This window comes from Lathamus discolor, unplaced genomic scaffold (genome assembly GCF_037157495.1).
Source record: "Lathamus discolor isolate bLatDis1 unplaced genomic scaffold, bLatDis1.hap1 Scaffold_96, whole genome shotgun sequence".
NCBI lineage: Eukaryota > Metazoa > Chordata > Aves > Psittaciformes > Psittacidae > Lathamus > Lathamus discolor.
In genome coordinates this window covers 49,642-55,844 of record NW_027069416.1, presented here as the reverse complement: position 1 = coordinate 55,844, position 6,203 = coordinate 49,642, and positions in this window count along the sequence as shown.

Genomic DNA, 6,203 nt, shown 5'->3' with positions numbered 1-6,203 from the left:
TAGAAATGGAAAAAAAGTCTTAAATCACGGTAGAAATGGGCAAAAATAAGTCCGAAAAGGACAGCAGTGGGTTAAAACGCGTTAGAAGTGAGCAAAACCGGTTTAGAAACGGGCAAAACTGGCTTGGAAATGTCAAACAACTTCTTAAAACGGGCTAGAGCTGTGTGTAAATGGGCTAGAAATGGCCAAAAGTGGCTTGTGGAAGTGACCAAAAATGAGTTTGAAACAGAGAAACAAGGTTTAAAACCAGGTAGAAATTGAAAACAAAGCACCAAAGGGGTCAGAAATTGCCAAAAATGAGTTGGAAGAATGCAAAAATCACTTAATCAGAGTTAGAAATGGGCAAAACCAGGTGAGAAATGGCCAAAAATGGCTTAAAATGCGCTAGAAGTGGGCAAAAATGACAGAAAACAGGCAGGAAATGGCCAAAAAGAAGTAAGCAATGGAAAAAGACGGCTTAAAATGGGTTAGAAGTTGACAAAACCAGGTTCCAAAACGGGAAAAACAGTCTTAAACCACAGAAGAAATGGGCAAAAATAAGTCAGAAAAGGAAAACAATGGCTTACAACGGGCTAGAAGAGAGGAAGAAAGGTTTAGATAGGGGCAAAATTCTCTTAGAAACGGCAAACAGCTTCCTAAAACGGGATAGAAGTGGGCAAAAATGGATTAGAAATGGCCCAAAATGGCTGAAAGCGGGTTAGAAATGTGCAAAAATGGGTTAGAAGTGGGCAAAAATGGCTTGGAAATGGTCAAAAGTGGCTTAAAACGGGTTAGAAATGGGAAAAAACGATAGAAGTGAGCAAGAAAGGGTTTGAAATGCACAAACATGGTTTAAAACTAGGTAGAAATTGCAGAAATGTCACAAAACTGGGCAGAAATTGCCCAAAATGGGTTCGAAGAATGCGAAAATCGCTTAAGCAGACTTAGAAATGGGGAAAACCCGGTTAGAAATGGCCGAAAATGGCTTAAAACTTGCTAGATAGGGGCAAAAATGACCGAAACCAGGCAGGAAATGGCCAAAAATGCGTGAGCGTAGTAAAAAGAGGGCTTAAAATGGGTTAGAAGTTGAAAAAACCAAGTTAGAAATGGAAAAAAAGTCTTAAATCACGGTAGAAATGGGCAAAAATAAGTCCGAAAAGGACAGCAGTGGGTTAAAACGCGTTAGAAGTGAGCAAAACCGGTTTAGAAACGGGCAAAACTGGCTTGGAAATGTCAAACAACTTCTTAAAACGGGCTAGAGCTGTGTGTAAATGGGCTAGAAATGGCCAAAAGTGGCTTGTGGAAGTGACCAAAAATGAGTTTGAAACAGAGAAACAAGGTTTAAAACCAGGTAGAAATTGAAAACAAAGCACCAAAGGGGTCAGAAATTGCCAAAAATGAGTTGGAAGAATGCAAAAATCACTTAATCAGAGTTAGAAATGGGCAAAACCAGGTGAGAAATGGCCGAAAATGGCTTAAAATGCGCTAGAAGTGGGCAAAAATGACAGAAAACAGGCAGGAAATGGCCAAAAAGAAGTAAGCAATGGAAAAAGACGGCTTAAAATGGGTTAGAAGTTGACAAAACCAGGTTCCAAAACGGGAAAAACAGTCTTAAACCACAGAAGAAATGGGCAAAAATAAGTCAGAAAAGGAAAACAATGGCTTACAACGGGCTAGAAGTGAGGAAGAAAGGTTTAGATAGAGGCAAAGTTCTCTTAGAAATGGCAAACAGCTTCCTAAAACGGGATAGAAGTGGGCAAAAATGGATTAGAAATGGCCCAAAATGGCTGAAAGCGGGTTAGAAATGTGCAAAAATGGGTTAGAAGTGGGCAAAAATGGCTTGGAAATGGTCAAAAGTGGCTTAAAACGGGTTAGAAATGGGAAAAAATGATAGAAGTGACCAAAAAAGGGTTTGAAATACACAAACATGGTTTAAAACTAGGTAGAAATTGCAGAAATGTCACAAAACTGGGCAGAAATTGCCCAAAATGGGTTCGAAGAATGCGAAAATCGCTTAAGCAGACTTAGAAATGGGGAAAACCCGGTTAGAAATGGCCGAAAATGGCTTAAAACTTGCTAGATAGGGGCAAAAATGACCGAAACCAGGCAGGAAATGGCCAAAAATGCGTGAGCGTAGTAAAAAGAGGGCTTAAAATGGGTTAGAAGTTGACAAAACCAGGTTCCAAAACGGGAAAAACAGTCTTAAACCACAGAAGAAATGGGCAAAAATAAGTCAGAAAAGGAAAACAATGGCTTACAACGGGCTAGAAGAGAGGAAGAAAGGTTTAGATAGGGGCAAAATTCTCTTAGAAACGGCAAACAGCTTCCTAAAACGGGATAGAAGTGGGCAAAAATGGATTAGAAATGGCCCAAAATGGCTGAAAGCGGGTTAGAAATGTGCAAAAATGGGTTAGAAGTGGGCAAAAATGGCTTGGAAATGGTCAAAAGTGGCTTAAAACGGGTTAGAAATGGGAAAAAACGATAGAAGTGAGCAAGAAAGGGTTTGAAATGCACAAACATGGTTTAAAACTAGGTAGAAATTGCAGAAATGTCACAAAACTGGGCAGAAATTGCCCAAAATGGGTTCGAAGAATGCGAAAATCGCTTAAGCAGACTTAGAAATGGGGAAAACCCGGTTAGAAATGGCCGAAAATGGCTTAAAACTTGCTAGATAGGGGCAAAAATGACCGAAACCAGGCAGGAAATGGCCAAAAATGCGTGAGCGTAGTAAAAAGAGGGCTTAAAATGGGTTAGAAGTTGAAAAAACCAAGTTAGAAATGGAAAAAAAGTCTTAAATCACGGTAGAAATGGGCAAAAATAAGTCCGAAAAGGACAGCAGTGGGTTTAAAACGCGTTAGAAGTGAGCAAAACCGGTTTAGAAACGGGCAAAACTGGCTTGGAAATGTCAAACAACTTCTTAAAACGGGCTAGAGCTGTGTGTAAATGGGCTAGAAATGGCCAAAAGTGGCTTGTGGAAGTGACCAAAAATGAGTTTGAAACAGAGAAACAAGGTTTAAAACCAGGTAGAAATTGAAAACAAAGCACCAAAGGGGTCAGAAATTGCCAAAAATGAGTTGGAAGAATGCAAAAATCACTTAATCAGAGTTAGAAATGGGCAAAACCAGGTGAGAAATGGCCGAAAATGGCTTAAAATGCGCTAGAAGTGGGCAAAAATGACAGAAAACAGGCAGGAAATGGCCAAAAAGAAGTAAGCAATGGAAAAAGACGGCTTAAAATGGGTTAGAAGTTGACAAAACCAGGTTCCAAAACGGGAAAAACAGTCTTAAACCACAGAAGAAATGGGCAAAAATAAGTCAGAAAAGGAAAACAATGGCTTACAACGGGCTAGAAGTGAGGAAGAAAGGTTTAGATAGAGGCAAAGTTCTCTTAGAAATGGCAAACAGCTTCCTAAAACGGGATAGAAGTGGGCAAAAATGGATTAGAAATGGCCCAAAATGGCTGAAAGCGGGTTAGAAATGTGCAAAAATGGGTTAGAAGTGGGCAAAAATGGCTTGGAAATGGTCAAAAGTGGCTTAAAACGGGTTAGAAATGGGAAAAAATGATAGAAGTGACCAAAAAAGGGTTTGAAATACACAAACATGGTTTAAAACTAGGTAGAAATTGCAGAAATGTCACAAAACTGGGCAGAAATTGCCCAAAATGGGTTCGAAGAATGCGAAAATCGCTTAAGCAGACTTAGAAATGGGGAAAACCCGGTTAGAAATGGCCGAAAATGGCTTAAAACTTGCTAGATAGGGGCAAAAATGACCGAAACCAGGCAGGAAATGGCCAAAAATGCTGTGAGCGTAGTAAAAAGAGGGCTTAAAATGGGTTAGAAGTTGAAAAAACCAAGTTAGAAATGGAAAAAAAGTCTTAAATCACGGTAGAAATGGGCAAAAATAAGTCCGAAAAGGACAGCAGTGGCTTAAAACGGGTTAGAAGTGAGCAAAACCGGTTTAGAAACGGGCAAAACTGGCTTGGAAATGTCAAACAACTTCTTAAAACGGGCTAGAGCTGTGTGTAAATGGGCTAGAAATGGCCAAAAGTGGCTTGTGGAAGTGACCAAAAATGAGTTTGAAACAGAGAAACAAGGTTTAAAACCAGGTAGAAATTGAAAACAAAGCACCAAAGGGGTCAGAAATTGCCAAAAATGAGTTGGAAGAATGCAAAAATCACTTAATCAGAGTTAGAAATGGGCAAAACCAGGTGAGAAATGGCCGAAAATGGCTTAAAATGCGCTAGAAGTGGGCAAAAATGACAGAAAACAGGCAGGAAATGGCCAAAAAGAAGTAAGCAATGGAAAAAGACGGCTTAAAATGGGTTAGAAGTTGACAAAACCAGGTTCCAAAACGGGAAAAACAGTCTTAAACCACAGAAGAAATGGGCAAAAATAAGTCAGAAAAGGAAAACAATGGCTTACAACGGGCTAGAAGAGAGGAAGAAAGGTTTAGATAGGGGCAAAATTCTCTTAGAAACGGCAAACAGCTTCCTAAAACGGGATAGAAGTGGGCAAAAATGGCTTGGAAATGGTCAAAAGTGGCTTAAAACGGGTTAGAAATGGGAAAAAATGATAGAAGTGACCAAGAAAGGGTTTGAAATGCACAAACATGGTTTAAAACTAGGTAGAAATTGCAGAAATGTCACAAAACTGGGCAGAAATTGCCCAAAATGGGTTCGAAGAATGCGAAAATCGCTTAAGCAGACTTAGAAATGGGGAAAACCCGGTTAGAAATGGCCGAAAATGGCTTAAAACTTGCTAGATAGGGGCAAAAATGACCGAAACCAGGCAGGAAATGGCCAAAAATGCGTGAGCGTAGTAAAAAGAGGGCTTAAAATGGGTTAGAAGTTGAAAAAACCAAGTTAGAAATGGAAAAAAAGTCTTAAATCACGGTAGAAATGGGCAAAAATAAGTCCGAAAAGGACAGCAGTGGCTTAAAACGGGTTAGAAGTGAGCAAAACCGGTTTAGAAACGGGCAAAACTGGCTTGGAAATGTCAAACAACTTCTTAAAACGGGCTAGAGCTGTGTGTAAATGGGCTAGAAATGGCCAAAAGTGGCTTGTGGAAGTGACCAAAAATGAGTTTGAAACAGAGAAACAAGGTTTAAAACCAGGTAGAAATTGAAAACAAAGCACCAAAGGGGTCAGAAATTGCCAAAAATGAGTTGGAAGAATGCAAAAATCACTTAATCAGAGTTAGAAATGGGCAAAACCAGGTGAGAAATGGCCGAAAATGGCTTAAAATGCGCTAGAAGTGGGCAAAAATGACAGAAAACAGGCAGGAAATGGCCAAAAAGAAGTAAGCAATGGAAAAAGACGGCTTAAAATGGGTTAGAAGTTGACAAAACCAGGTTCCAAAACGGGAAAAACAGTCTTAAACCACAGAAGAAATGGGCAAAAATAAGTCAGAAAAGGAAAACAATGGCTTACAACGGGCTAGAAGAGAGGAAGAAAGGTTTAGATAGGGGCAAAATTCTCTTAGAAACGGCAAACAGCTTCCTAAAACGGGATAGAAGTGGGCAAAAATGGCTTGGAAATGGTCAAAAGTGGCTTAAAACGGGTTAGAAATGGGAAAAAATGATAGAAGTGACCAAGAAAGGGTTTGAAATGCACAAACATGGTTTAAAACTAGGTAGAAATTGCAGAAATGTCACAAAACTGGGCAGAAATTGCCCAAAATGGGTTCGAAGAATGCGAAAATCGCTTAAGCAGACTTAGAAATGGGGAAAACCCGGTTAGAAATGGCCGAAAATGGCTTAAAACTTGCTAGATAGGGGCAAAAATGACCGAAACCAGGCAGGAAATGGCCAAAAATGCGTGAGCGTAGTAAAAAGAGGGCTTAAAATGGGTTAGAAGTTGAAAAAACCAAGTTAGAAATGGAAAAAAAGTCTTAAATCACGGTAGAAATGGGCAAAAATAAGTCCGAAAAGGACAGCAGTGGCTTAAAACGGGTTAGAAGTGAGCAAAACCGGTTTAGAAACGGGCAAAACTGGCTTGGAAATGTCAAACAACTTCTTAAAACGGGCTAGAGCTGTGTGTAAATGGGCTAGAAATGGCCAAAAGTGGCTTGTGGAAGTGACCAAAAATGAGTTTGAAACAGAGAAACAAGGTTTAAAACCAGGTAGAAATTGAAAACAAAGCACCAAAGGGGTCAGAAATTGCCAAAAATGAGTTGGAAGAATGCAAAAATCACTTAATCAGAGTTAGAAATGGGCAAAACCAGGTGA